Source organism: Lepisosteus oculatus, chromosome 5 (genome assembly GCF_040954835.1).
Source record: "Lepisosteus oculatus isolate fLepOcu1 chromosome 5, fLepOcu1.hap2, whole genome shotgun sequence".
NCBI classification, from domain to species: domain Eukaryota; kingdom Metazoa; phylum Chordata; class Actinopteri; order Semionotiformes; family Lepisosteidae; genus Lepisosteus; species Lepisosteus oculatus.
The window spans coordinates 17,525,257-17,540,447 of record NC_090700.1 but is presented as its reverse complement, the minus strand read 5'-3'; the positions used below and the strand labels follow the sequence as shown (position 1 = coordinate 17,540,447).

At 37.7% G+C, this 15,191-nt stretch overlaps 1 protein-coding gene across 6 annotated transcripts in view; it reads left to right on the top strand.

The window, feature by feature from the left end:
• LOC107076750 (microtubule-associated tumor suppressor candidate 2-like) overlaps nucleotides 1–15,191 on the top strand; it is a 206,970-nt gene that overhangs the window by 18,624 nt on the left and 173,155 nt on the right. The window contains exon 1 of one of the 6 annotated variants that reach the window (XM_069190184.1): nucleotides 2,401–2,494. The exons of the other annotated variants lie outside the window; for them this stretch is intronic. The gene's annotated coding sequence lies outside the window, so the exon portion shown is untranslated. Of the gene's footprint in view, nucleotides 1–2,400; nucleotides 2,495–15,191 lie in introns of those variants that run through there. 6 annotated transcript variants of the gene reach the window in all.

The following is a 15,191-nucleotide window of genomic DNA, read 5'->3' as shown; positions in this document are numbered from 1 at the left end:
ATATGCTGCAAGTAGTGTTTTATACAGGTTGTTCATTCAGTTATTTTCAGAGAAAAAAGTATTTTACAGGAGGCTTTACATTGCTTCTACATTTCATGATTACAATTGTCGACACTAACATTTTGTATGCTCCTGTATAGTTATAATACTGTACACTGGAGAATTTATCTGACGGTTTGTACAAAGTGCTTGTTGTGTGAATTGCAATCGATTAAATGCATTTGAATTAGGGAACTTGACAAATATGACACCTTTCTCAATTTCATACTTTTTCCTTGTTTGTGATGGAAAGGTGCACTCAGTAAAGTAGCTATCAGGCAAGCCAGATATTTGCAGTGACACCGATTTGTGCCTTTTTGCTGAGCAGTGTATAAAACAAAAGCCAGAGGAGCATTTTGTGCAGTGGTCCAGTAATTTTTAATTCTGCTCCAGCTGTTTTATTTCAATACATAACATAGTGGAGAGAGCTTATACTTCTCACTTTTTTAACGGAGCTCCCTGTAAACATTTTCTCTTCAAAGCTATGAGGGAAATGTGATGTGTGAAATAGGACATTTCTGTCATGGTTCAACAAAGCACACAAACCTGTCAGACTTTGAAAGTTCATTAAAATAAAAAGGAGAGGGGAGAAAAGAGAATAAAGAAATCCCATGCACCAAAAACTGTGGGATCTTAATAATGCTGCTTCTATTGGCTCAGTGTCTCCCTACCCCCACATTCCCTGCAGATTTAGGCCTAATTATTTAATTTGTTGGGTTAAAAATCCTCATAGTGGGAAATGACAGTGTGCAAGAAAAGATGGAAGAGACCCCCCTCCCCATACCATAGCTTATGGAACTGTATGTGAAGAGCAAAAAAAAAACAGGGCACCCACACTTGTTTCTTGCAGGGAGGTGTTTTTACTGGCCATCTGTGACCAGCTCTGCTATTCCTTGTTCAGTTTTGGTCAGAGCAGGTACTGTACCTGAGGGAGAAAGCACAAAACCTCCTCTAATTAAAGAATAGCTGACTCTCTAGTCAGGAGATTTTTTTATGAAACTGGGCTATGGGGCATACACAGTAAACCAACATAGTCACCAATCACGCAGTTAATGTACTGTAGACGATAAAGCTTTGGCACTCATGCCCTAAGTGCAGCTATAAAGCTAGATTTAGTTTCCCTTACTTACATACCTTTCGTTTCCCTGTGATAATCATAAGAAAACCCTTAATGTGCTTTCAGTCTGTAAAAATATTTATTTTGAAAGCAGCTTATTGGTTTTTGTAGTCATGTGTGTCTTTCTCTTTATATACACCTACTTTGTATAGATTTGAAAGTTCTTCTTGTGTTATAAAGTGGTATATCTCTTTTTTATATGCAATTTTAATGAGTTCCAGACCTGGTGTGCTATCTGCACTTGGTTTGTATTTTCTTTCCTTGTTTGCATGGGTTTTCACCAAGTGGATGGATGATATGCCAAAGAATAAAGCAGTTGATATACTGCCATTGATCATTATTTTTCATTTAAGTGCAAAATGGCTTAAATAGTGGTTAGAAATGCTCATGGTTATTGAAAAACAAAACTCAAAGTGGACATCTAATTTCCAAAAATGATATTCTTCGTTCTGTGTGCTTTTTGTGTAAGATTGAGGTGTTTTCTGTTGCAGTTGCAATTGATGTTTTCTTTTGCAAAACATAAATTGATCAGGGTTGCCTGCAACTGGAATTCTTTAGCAAAAAAACTATTCATTTCCACAGAAGTGAGATCTTATAAAAAAAGATACAAATACTGTTATGGTACAGCAGTGCACTGAATGCCTGAATTAAGGCAAGCAGCACAAGGAGAGAAGGAAGAGGACAGAGACAGACATACAAGGGAAAAATGGAACTGTGGCATCATTATTCAGTGTTGGGGAAAGGAGGAAATCTTGCTGTTTGACGGAGAGAGCTAAGGGGGGTGGAGAAAAAATGTAGAAAGAGGGGAAGGCCAGTAAAAGCTGGTCTTGAGATTGAACCTCTCAAGTTGCTATTTGAGCAGTAACTGCTACAAAGTGCAAGAGAGGTAAACCAAATGCTGCTTTCGGTAGACAAAGAGGTGGAGGTGATAATGGAGGGGGATGGGGGTACAGTTTCCTGCACTGCTGAATTTTTCATGAAGATCCCAGATTTGGCGATGGTTGTGATGTGAGATGATTCCGGCATTAATTAGTCTGCTGGCCCTGGAGTAAGGGGGGGGGAGTGGGGGGTGGGGAATACCGCTCAGGACAGGACTGGAGTACTCCCCCACTTGCACGCAAACACACGCGATCACCCTGCTCTGCGCTGATACCTTTGTGATACACGACTGTAAGATGCTGGGGGAGGGATGAGGAGGGGGGTGGGGACTTCAGCTCCGCTTACTACTTTACACTGTGATTGTTCGTACAGTCCTAGCACACGGAGGGGTTTGAATAAGGCAGAATGCCATAAAAAAAAAAATCACTGTGGAACCTGAGCTGCAATATCACATGGTGGGTAAGTGTCATTCTTTGTTTGTAGGGTGAAGCAAAGGGAATGCTTAACGTGTTCACCTATCCAGTGGTGACTGCATGCAGCACTTGTTTATTCAGTGGGTCAGTTCATCAGACCAGGAGAGAAGGGACCTATGTTTGTGTACTCTGACTGCATCGTGTGCATTCTCCCTGAGTGCGGTAACTAGAAAGTTTGTTTACAGGAGTCTGGAAATACTGTAGAATAGGAATCTTAACAGTAAAAGGTCTTTCACCTCTGTTTAAGGTCATAATTTTCTCTGTGCTTGCATTCCATTGTTATCCACGTAAGACCAGGTTTACCAATCAATTTTACATTGTGATTTGTGTCTGTAAAAGGAATTTTTGGAAAATATCACTTTTTTGATGGAAGGTTCTTTTACAAAGAAGACTGTTAATAATGCCTGATTTGTGTTCTTTCTGCTAGTGCTTTGCACAGTCTGCGATTAAGGATTTGAGGAGTTTTCCCATCTTCAGATATAGTAATACAGATGGATTGTAATGTTTCTGATATTAACAGAAATGCCTCTTACATTTAAAAATGTTATTATAGACTATTCAGCTAAAAGTACCACAGATTGGATTAAAGAACAGGGACATGGAGTGATTAAATGCATGGTAAGATACTGAGATGTGGTAAAACATGGTGCACACAAGAAACCATGCTAAAGCAGAATAAAGGAATGCATTGTATAAATGTGGGGAAAAATGGATTATAGATGTTTATACATGGATTATGCAATTTTACACCTATCTCACCTGTCCTTGTACTCTAAGCTCTTAATGTTATACCATTGTCCAGAGTCTTCTTTTTTCAGTTTGTTTCAAACGGTGTTTGCTGAAGACTTGCTTTAAATTTCTTGGCACACTTGTCACTTTTGACATGTTACCTGTATATTCTCACCTCAGTAGAATAGAAGTTTTGGAAGCTTAATAATCAGGTCTGTTGCATTTGGCCTTTCAGTTTTAAACATTAAAGTGTGACAGAGAGGTGGAATATTTGCAATGGATTCATTTGTATTTAGTCATTGTCTTGATAATGGTGCCAGTTCCAGTATCATCATTAACTTCACCCATCTATCATGTGTATTTTTTTAAACTTGGGAGACAAAGTTCATGTAGGCTAGATTTTTGCTTGGCTCACTTGGTGGTGCAGTGGTAAGCATTGCTACCTTGCAGCACTATGGCCCTGGGTTCAATTGCAGACCTGCGTGCTATCTGTCAAAGAAATGTTCAAAGAAAAAGTTAGTATATCCAGATTGATTAAATATTTAATTTACATTTACTTAGGAGATGTCATTCATAGACAGTTAACAAAACATCTTTAATGGTCACGCGAGAGAGGCAGTACCCTTTGGTTGGAAATCTGCTAATGTAGCACCCATCCATTAAAAAGGATGACAAAAGGATGACCACCCAAATTTTAAACCAACAAGCCTTATTCATTCATTACATACAATGGATATGATAATTAGAACTAGAGGATCACCTACATGGCAGTAGGATATTGGGGACATAGCTTGGATTTAGAAAAGTCAGGTCTTGTTTAATTGCAGTGCTTTGAACAAACAATAGCAATAATGGACATCATGAACAGTAATGGATTGTACATTATGGAGTATTCACATTTTCAGAGGCATTTTGGTAAAACTTCTCATTAAAGATTAAAGACTAATTCTTAAATTGCAGGCAGCAGGATTTCAGGGTAATACCTTTGGATTGCTTATTGGATACGAAGCAAAATGAAAGAAAAATCACAACTGAACAAACACCTGGCTGGCTGATATTTAATGTATGCAAGTGTTAGTAATATACACATAGTAAAAACAGAGGATTGTAAGTATGTACTGTACAGTAAGATATAAGCAGCTGAATAAGATCCTTGTACCAAGTAGCTACTGTACTAGCAACCAAATTAGCTGACCAAATGGCTTCTTTTCATACAGTATGTAACTTTGCTTGTGGCCTAATGTTAAGCACTAAGAGGTGCAGTGATCATTCATGCTGAAATGCTTTTCATATTGCATCATAAAAATACAGTATGTACATGCTCATTATTGATGTGCATCTTCTGGGGTGCACCAGTTTCTGGAGATTTTGGCAGTAATATGATTCACCTGAGACAAGTTGGCCTCTTTCCAAAAAAACAAATGGGCCAATGGTTAAAGATGTATTGAAACAACACCAGATGGTCACTGGTAGGAAAATGCAGTGTTGCATGTTAGGGAAGTCTGTTTTAAGGATCATTCCTCAACTGGATGTGGTAGCTAAGGATGAGGAAAGCTGTCACTTTGCAAGTAGGGTGATAACTGAAGAAAAAATTGGTTCCATTGATACCTTAATTCTGAATCCCCATCTGCTACTGCCAGTTCATCACAGGACTGGAAATGACCATTTCTCAAACCTAGAACTCACCACCGTATCAATATGCACAATATGTCTATGGGAAATGCTGTAATCTGTAGTGTTCATTTGAAACCTGTCTGGAGAGGAAAAGCTATATGGAACAGTAACCCCCCAATTCAGTCTTTTTGAGATGTTTTTTGGGTTAGACTGACTTTCAATAAATTAAAACCTTTCAAAGTTGTTGGACAGTTGTCTCTTTAATCTGACGAAATAAAATAATAGTGAAGCGCAGAAGGAACATCATTGCTAGAAGCTATCATTCGTTGTAGGAGCAACCTTCGTGTTCTGCAAAAGGTGTCTCTTAACAACTGGAGATCCAAAGCCTTTGGCAGGATCTACAGGACTTCATAGTGTGCTGTAAGTGCTTTTCCATGCATGAAAAGTAGCACTTAAAAAAGTGCATTATGGTTTTTGTAAAAATTTAAGGTTGCAATCAATGGAAGAACCACATTTTGAACAAAAATGTTTCTGCGGCAGTATGCCTGACTAAAAATCCATTTGAAATATTCACAAAAGAGTGAGTGTATTTGGGGAGATTGTGAAGTAAATAACAGAAATGTTACGCTATACATTTTCATAGACAACTGTATTTTAAAAATGTGATTAATTTGGAAATGTGTTCAAAAATCTTCTATATATTTATTTTATTATAGTATCTTAGGTATGATGAGGCTGAAGGAGTAGAGAAAATCCATCCATCCATTTTCTAACCACTTTATCCAATACGTGGTTTCAGGAGAGCTGGTGCTTATCCTGGCAAGCAATGGGTGCAAAGGTAAAATACACCCTGAACAGAATATACAAACTTCACTCAGCACCCCAGAAACTGAACGCAGGGCCCCAGAGCAACGAGACAGTAGTGCTTAGCATTGTGCCACTGTAATGCCCCACTGTCAAAAATGTATTTAAAAAATTGCCCGTTCCTAATGTACTGTAGTAATCTTCTGAACATATTGAGAGTGGGGGAAAAAAAGAGAAGTACTTCTGAATGAAGGATAAGTGTTGCAGAAGTCTGTGACATTTCCAGGTGCTTATCAGTGTCAGAAAGCGAAAGGTTGATAGCTCACATAAGCCCAATCCTTCATGTCCCCCAAACCTGAATTTTGCTTCTTTCTATTCATTTGCCAAAGACTGTTAAAGACTGAATTAAAAGAGACAACAATTGAAGGTTTGCATGTCATGGGAATCTGTCAGTTACTTGATTTCGTATTACTTCTACAAAAACACTTCGATGGTAGAGGACAGCCATTTGCCACTAATTTTTGGACCAGTAAAAAGGCTTATTCCACAGTTTTCTATTGGATATATTCCACGTACAGCAAGTAGCAGAGAATGATTTCCAGGCTAAGACAAAATTTAACCTGTTGCTAATTAAAATTACAGTTCTAATGTGTTCAGGTACTTTTGTAAAGAAACAGCCTGCCACAGTAGTAAATTGGAGGAAAAAGAAAACTGTTCCATGGAGACAAAATGAACATGTAATCTCCTTTAAAGCCACTTGTTACTTGGGCTCCCAAATGTCATGGAAACAAAATTCCATTTTAACAGAGAAACCGACCTTTCAGATGAATGCATTGCTATTGCTTTTGAGTGTGAGATGGATTAATCAGCTGACATGGCATCCTTGCTGTACTGTTCTTCCAAGTCTGGAAAGTTCACGAAGAGACTATAAAGATTCTTTGCTATCAGGTCTTCAGCATTGATGGCTCAGGGCCAGTGAATTTGGGCTTTTGTCACAAAGACTCACACACTCACACCAGGGCCAGTTAACTTACCAGTATGTTTTGGACTGCAGGAAAAACCAGTGCACCTGAAGGAAACCCACACAAATGAGAGGAAAACATACAAGCTCCACACAGATAGCACTCCAGGAATTGAATCCAGGGCCCCAGCGCTGTGAGGCAGCAATGCTGATGCCTGGGCCACTCTGTTGCCCCCAAAATATATTTTTTATTGCATTAGTTCTTAAAATTGTAAATTATTCAGAAATCTGCTTACTTTAAAGAAAGAGGAAATCGAAAGGATGATAAATCCATTTGTTAGGTGGACCCCAAGTTAAGCAGCCAATACAGGCACCACTCCAAATGTCCCATCTGCACAACCTGAATGAGTGCCAAACATGTTACTCCAGTAGAGTTGTCCCATGGAAAGTCTGGTTGAATACACTATAGAGACGTGGGGAACCCGTGCTGACCATTGTAATAAGGATTAGAGACAAATAAATTGTACTTTTCTCTTGAGGTCAGCATTCAAAGTAACATCCTTTACTTGCTCTAAATACTGAAATACTCTGACTGTACAGTATCTTGTTCATTTCAACATTGTTCTTAAACCTCATCTAATGTGTTAGAGTTAGCCCAAGCCTTTCATATGAACTAGAAGGTTAGAAAAGGACAGTAAGCTCAAATCTCATGGATATGCATTAAGTGTTGAACTTTATTTTTGGGGATTCCTGAATAATAAGATAAGATCAGATCACTTTATTAGCCCTGAACAATTTGTCTTTTTCGCATACCCCAGCTTGCTCTCCATGAGACACACAGACAGGGAGAGCGAAGCCTGGGGTCAGAACGCAGGGTCAACCATTGTACAACACCCCTGGAGCAGTTGGGGTTAAGGGCCTTGCTCAGAATTCCTCTGCCATCGTGATGTGTGTTGCAGGTGCTTAATTTGCACGCAGTGTGCATGACAGCTTTGCACAGTTTCTAAATAATAGCTTGCTTACTCTCTTGGTGTGCATTTAAGCATTTCTTCAGGAGATATAAATTCACAACCTTTTTTTCTGTTTTTAAGTTGAGGAATCCCAAGTATTTTTATTTCCTTGCCTCTCTTCCCTTCTCTCTCAAGGGAATAAAGCCAATGTGCTTGCTTCCTCCAAGCTGTGCACGTGGTGCTGACAGTCTCTTTTTCACACTTACAGCACAATCTGTATTAAAGCTCTTGCTGCTCCTTCTCCTTCTTCTTGCTATACCACTGTATTACATACAGTCGTTGGGCACCTAGGGGCGACCAGGGACCCAAAACTAAAACAATTTAGAAAAGCCATCAAACCTAACCTGCTTGTCTTTTGAAGACGGAAGGAAACCTAACTGCCTGGTGCCACTACACAGAAGATGCTCCTGTGTGGTCCAGTTTGTACTCTGGATGAACATTGAGCAAACTAGTTGAGCCACATACAGTACCTACTAGAAGGCCCATACCTATAAACATTTAAAATCTAATGTAATCCTCCCCACATCTGGATACAGTAGCTGTTCTCTTATCACAGAACCCCTTGTGGTTATGACAATGACAGATTAATCAAGAATAGGCATACTGTATCCTCATCAGTGTAGCCTGCAAAGCCACAGAGAAATGGTTCCAAACCTGATAGCCGGTGACCACTGAAAGATTTCACAAAGGAGAATCCCTGAAAAGCGAGATGCACATGAAAGTGAGATGAATAAAATCAGTGAAGCCAGCTGGAGAAGCAGTAATTAGCTTTACTCTCTGAAATGGAATAACTTTAAGTAAGCAAAATTTTGAGCTTGCAATACTGTTTTTAATTTTTTAAAGTGAGTTATTGTTATCATAATATAATAATGGGTGCTTGTCTTATAAGGGCAACCATTAAAAGAAAGGTTTGGGAACTTCTAACAGTCTAGAGACTGGAGCATTCTGCCTCTGTTGCTGTCATTGAGAACTGTTTTTGACAAGGCTGTTTACAAGTGTGATACAGTATATACACTACAATAATACAAGCAAAGGAACAGGAAAAAAGCTTAATAATAATGTATTATGCAGTATCTAGATATAGATCGAATTGATTTATCTATTTATCTCTTGAAAAAGTACTTAGGTAAACCAAATGTACTTGATAAGAGGAATCAGTGTTGTCGGGGCTTTTATGTACAAGTAAGCCAAAGTTAGACAAATGCCAAAAATACAATCCAGCTAATACAGATGGAGATCTGTTAAAGGTCTTCTCTCCTCTTCTTTGGCTTGTTGGTTTGTTTGTTAGTTCCACAGCCACAACCTTCTAATGGGTGTCAGTTTTGCTTTTTATCAAGCCACCAAGTTCTGTTTTTTACTATAAACCCACTCACTAAGGAGTGAGCCATCAGTTGGTGCCAGAATTTTGTTAAAAAGGGGACAAGATTGTTTCAACAGAACAAAAATATGCACATCTCTTCCACAGATGACAACACTCCCTTACAATTCTGTCATATTGTGTAAAAGCGTAGTCTGGGGATTTCTTGAATACCACTGGGTGAATAAAACATTGGTCTAAGTTGAATGTTGGGAACTGCTAAATAGTACATGTGAACTGTATATACAGTATTTTTTGTGCTAGCTTGAACATTACTTTCTTCTTCAAGTGTTATGATGATAAATCTTGACATTTGTGCATGGAGTCTAATCACCGTAATAATCCTATGTGCTAATTAGATTGTGTTATGAGAAGGGATTCAGAATTGCCATATGTGATAGAAGGTAATTTAGCGAGAAGTTTATTTTTGGCTTATACTGTACAGCTGTCATGCATTGTGTTTTGATTTATGAAATGATGTAACTATCATCCATTATGAGGTGTGGTTCAAATAACATGCAGAAGAAAATGCATTCGAAGAAATTGAGATTAAATCTCTTTGCTGGAACCTGTCCAATTTACCTGGTTAATTCGCTGCCAAATTCCAACTGTTTGTAAACCTACAGTAGACTAAGTATTTTTGCCTTTCCAAATTTATCTTGCTTCTTGCTGTCTTGTCTCAGAAACAACCCTTGGAAGCTTTAGGCTGGTTAGATGTTTAGAGTCTTTTACAAAGGTATTCAGGCTCTTGCATAGCTGTCACATTTTTATTGGCTTTAAAGCTTGCACTCATGACCTTCAAAGCTATGATCAATAATATACAACTTTATTAATTATATAATGAATAGGGAAAGTCAAGACTGCATAAATGTACAAACCATAAATAATATAAGTACAAAAAACTACCTTAGCAAGCCACAGTTATTTGACTGACGTCTGTGTGTTTCACATGATTTCAGAATAAAAACACCTGTTTCAACCACAAGTCATCAAAGCTGGCCTTTTATGGCAGAGTGGAAATCCCATCGCAGGTGAGGTTTGCAACAAAGCATTTACTGCAGACATGTGCTTTTGTGATCAATCAAGACACAATCTGAAATTTGTGGTCATATTCAAAATGTTACATCTGCATCATTCAATTAGCCCCCACTCTGCAACATTGTGTTATGGTTCTACTTCTCATCAGCAGGAAGCGAGAATGTTATCAAGACTGGTGGAAACATAGATGCTATAAAAATGACCTTTCAGCGGGATAATGATCCAAAGCTATGCTGGAGAGACTTGAGAATAATAAAGTGAATATCCTTGAGTGACCCAGTTGAAGTCCTGACTTGTATCCTATTGAGAAGCTGTGGAAAGACTTGAAATTTTCTGTCCATAAGCGATCCCCAAACAACATGAGAGAACTTAAGGAAATCACCCAAGATGAATGGGCAGCGATTGTGCTTAGCCAGTTTGCAGTTGATAGAGACTTTTCCTAAAAAACCCGCAGATGTACAGTACTGTAAATCCTGCCAAAGGTGCTTCCGTCAAATGTTGAGTTCATGAATCTGAATGCTTATACTGTACAATTGACATACAATATTTATAGTAGTTCAGGTGGGTAGCTGCGTCAGCATGCGTAGGCTGCAAAGGAACAAGTAATAGGTTTATTCCATGCTGAAAAAAAGAAGAAAGAGAACACAACGTTTCGGCTGTGGAGCCTTCTTCAGGTGTGAGAGAGACAGGGCAGTAGGCAAAGGTAAAGTCACTTTACCTTTGCCTACTGCCCTGTCTCTCTCACACCTGAAGAAAGCTCCACGGCCGAAACGTTGTGTTTTCTTTCTTCTTTTTTTCAGCATGGAATAAACCTATTACTTGTTCCTTTGCAGCCTACGCATGCTGACGCAGCTACCCACCTGAACTAATACAATATTTATGTTTTTTCTCTTTAGTTTTGTTAAGTGACCGTAAGTTATATTTGATAAATGTCTAGTGTAAGTATTCAAGTTTTGAATAAAAAACTAAGTATAATAATTGTGTATGCTTCATTTTGTACATTTTACAGCATAGTAAGGTTCTGAATACTTTTTCAAGGTACTGGAGCTCTTAAAACTAGTGAAATATAGTGTGCTGCCACCCTGCTATCAAATTGTTTTCCAGAAAACTAATAGCCTTCCATAGTTCTGGTGGCAAAGTAAATAAGAAATCTCTCTTGTAGAAAACATCAAGCAAATATGAACATAAATCTACCATACAAAGTTCTAGAATACTGTACTTCACCTCAGTAATCAGTAATTACTAGTAGGGTAGTTCATTGTTTAAAGTGGCTCTTGCCATTGTCTTGGTGTGGTATAAAATCAAAATACAAACTTATCTCTTTATTTAGATATAAAGGCGTTTCTTGTATTATTTTTACTCTTCTAATTGAGTATTAGATTTACTAGTACTGAATATTAGCATTAGAACTGTATTTCTGTACTGAACTCTGCAATATGCCATGAAACATATTATATACAGTAGGTCATAATGTCTATATGTGGTGGCCCAATGTCTTGTAAAGTGATTTTACATTCACTTTTATTTTAATTTACCTGTAAGTTAGAGGTACCTGTGAGTTATTACAGAATATTGAATCTGTGTTGCGTTTGTGACTGACTACAATTACGTATTTATTTTACTTTTGTTTATTTGAAGCTGTCTAATAAGACATTTCTGGAAGTGTGAAGTGTGATTTTTTTAGTACAATACTTTACATTAGAGTATTGCAAAACTAAAAGTAGTGCAGTTGGCAAAAAAACAGTGTGAGATTTGTGATAAATGACATGCTCTGTGGTTAGATTATAAAAGGCTCTTGCTGAACATGCAGTTCTGTTTTTGTTCTTTCTACAAATAATGAGTGGTGATGACATACTCATTTTCCTTTTTCTCCTTATGTTACTCCCTAAAGTTCCATATGCAAATACGTGCATTTGAAAGGCACCATGAAACAGATCAGAGGTCAAAAACTCCACCGTTTCATCAAACAAATCTTTCTTCAGGTCCTGGGAGCAGATTACTGTTTTTTTAAATCTCTCTCCCGGGTTGTTGTGCTGCAAGATTTCTTGAATCTGGCAGTGAAGGGTCAATTTTCTTTTCAACTAGATTGTTGTATTTCCATAACTCAGCCTTCCTTGGAGACCAAGTTCTTTAATTACTAACTGCTAACAATGAAGTTTGTCTTTATCCAGAGTTTCTGGATGAAACATTTTAAATCTTCTTAAACCCCCTGTGCAAATGAAGTAGACTATTTCATTGGAAATATTAGAAACATGGCTGTTAAAAACATTTAATGCATTTTTAATTAACTTTTTCTTGGTAATAATATTAGCTAGCTTTATGCAAACTTTACACTTCCATGATTGAAGATATGACCATGACCTGACCTGTTAAACCATGTAATTTTCTTTCTTTGGTATAGAATTCTTGACCAGAAAGAGATTATTTTCATCTTTCTACTATGTACAGTATCTTCTAGGTGTATCAGGGGCCATGTCTTCTGACGGCCTGTAGCAGGCATTACAATTTTTTACATTTAATTTGTTTCTTTAAACAGCTATTGTCATAGACACCGTTCTTTGGCTTGTTGCCTATTTGTCTAATTAAGAAGAATGTTTCTTTCTCAAAGCTAAAGGCAGCTGTGAAAATGGAGGGGGAGGAAAGTGAAAGACTGTTGATGGTGTCAAAACCTGATATGCTACTGAGAATTTGTTTTGGACGTAAGGCAGCTCTGCATGCAAATTATGGCTCCAGAACTCATAACACATTCATCATCTAAAGGAACTGTATGGGCATTTTCCTTCGTAACTCTGGGAATTCACAAAAATAATATTTATCCAGAAAAAAGTAGTAAGCAATAGCAAGCCTATGCACAGGAACTCAGTGTTTTATAGTTTTGATATATTTTTGCTATTTCTAATTTAAATTATGCTAACAATAAATATCTGTTAGTCTACCTTAGGAAACTAATGAATCGGCTACAAAGAAACAGTGCCATGTGGGAGCCAAGTAGAAGAGATCTTGCCAACAATAAAAGCCTGGTACATTGTACTACTAAATCAGTAGATATTAATATTAATATTAATGTTGTAATTGAGCTTAAAGGGCTCAATTACAACAGTTGGTGTAGTATTAAACATTTTTGCTTATCTGTCAAGTTTACCAAATGTTACTTAATGGGATAGATGGATGCTGAATGACTCTCCTTTATTTGTAACTGTTTACTGTGTATAAAATGTTTGTATTATTAAATGTTTGAGAAAATGTCCCCACAAAAAGCAGAATTCCTGAAAGTAATTCTTCAATAAACTGAGTGGCATCCTATTTTCCTATTCCTTCTATCCTATTTTAAAATCCTATTTTTAAATCTTAAACTTCCAAAATTGTTTCAGGCCTGCTTGATTCCAAATGATGTTTCATTTAGCTGGAATTTAGTAAAGAATAGAAGAAGAAGCCAGTTATATAAGAACCTGGTGAGTGCCTGCTGCAGTGTTTTTAGACAGTATGCTGTTACATTAAGGGTGTTTTTAAATCTACTTAAGTAACCAGATAGCAGACTTTTTAAATTCTTTTGCCAACTGATTCCTTGATACAAAATGTAGATTTGAAATGTAGGGTGCTCTGCACATTGAAACAAACAAATTCGCTTGAAGAACTGAGTTTTGAGATTTTTGTTTCACAGGTCTGATTTCTGAAATCTTTAAACTGAAGTATGGAGGTGCGTTGTCAAAGGCTGATGCTTGTGCTAATGTCCTCTTCTGTCTGGTTGTTAAAGATGCTTTAGTTCTGTTATACATGCAGATGATAGCAGCAATTATTATTACTATTAGAGTGTCACAAACTGTCTTGGCCACTAACTAAGTCAGCTAACGAGTAGTACACCGTTAACATTTTGGAATTCCAAATTATTTGATTTATGCACTCATCCAGTTTGGAATTGCCAACATGTTAAGACTCAAGTTTTCAGAATTGGCTTCCGTACTGTACATAGAGTACCAGGATTTGATTTTTTGGTGTCTATTTCTATTTTGTTTTCCTGAAACAATTAGTGCCAGTTGAAGGAATGGTTTGTCTCTTCATACACCACTGCAAGTCACAGGAGTCATTTTTTATTTAACTAAGGGTCCAGCCAGACTAGCCTTAACCTGGTGATGCTCAGCCCATTGCGTCCTGGCTCTTGGAAAACCAGGTTACAGTTGACTAGTGACAAGGCCCAAGCTCAGACCTGCGATGTTTTCTGTGATTCAGACAAGCTTCGCTCTGAGTAAGAGCACTTATTGGTTGAGTCTCTTGAGATCTTTGTGATACCTGTTTGTGCTAAAACAATGGTATTTGGAGATGTGAATTAACTGACATGGCTTTGACAAAATTGTCAAATAAATGTTAGGTCTAGGAGGTGTCCGAGTGTGTATTTTGCCTTGTGAACTGTATTACCTCTCTCTTGTGGGGTGTACTGTACTGTATGTGCTTGTTCTAATTGATTTTAGCCAGAATACACAAATATTAGTGCCCCCCACACACATACACTTTGTGGGGTGTTTGTAGGTGCTTTCAATGGTGCATTTGTGCTTATGGAAGTGTCTCAAATGTCACTCAAAAATGGTTCTGTATCGTGTTGTTACCATTAGAGATCGTTTCACTGGAGAAGACCCCCTTTCCAGTGAAGGTTTGCATAGACCTTCTAAATAGAAGGGAAAGGCTTGGACTGATCTGCTCCTGGAACTGCCTGCTGTGTAAAGTGCCACCTTGTTTGAGTGCTCAAAGTACAGTGTTAGGCTGGTGTAATGAGATTTCAGTTGTAAATCTGTTGTGCTTGGCCGTTTAAATGTTTTATTGTGCCTGTCCAAATAATCTTCTAAATGTCATTGGTGTAGTGGCATATATCTTTGGAAGTGAATAAAATGTCTTGATTTAATGACCTTCTAAATGAAAGAACAAATGCATCCTCTTTACCCAGAGATATGAAAAGAAACTGTCAAACACAGCTCATTGCTGATTTGTCTGAGGCAGATCCCTCTCCTGCCTGCTTCTAAAGTTGTCACAGCATGACATTTACATTTTCATGTAAAATACAGGTGTACATGTGAAAATGGGTTTAGATATCCTGTTTTATTTTTACTGGTGTATAGTATTTTCTGTTTTTTCTTGGTCCCATTTTTACAGCCACAGGTCCAATTCTTTTGCCTTTTTC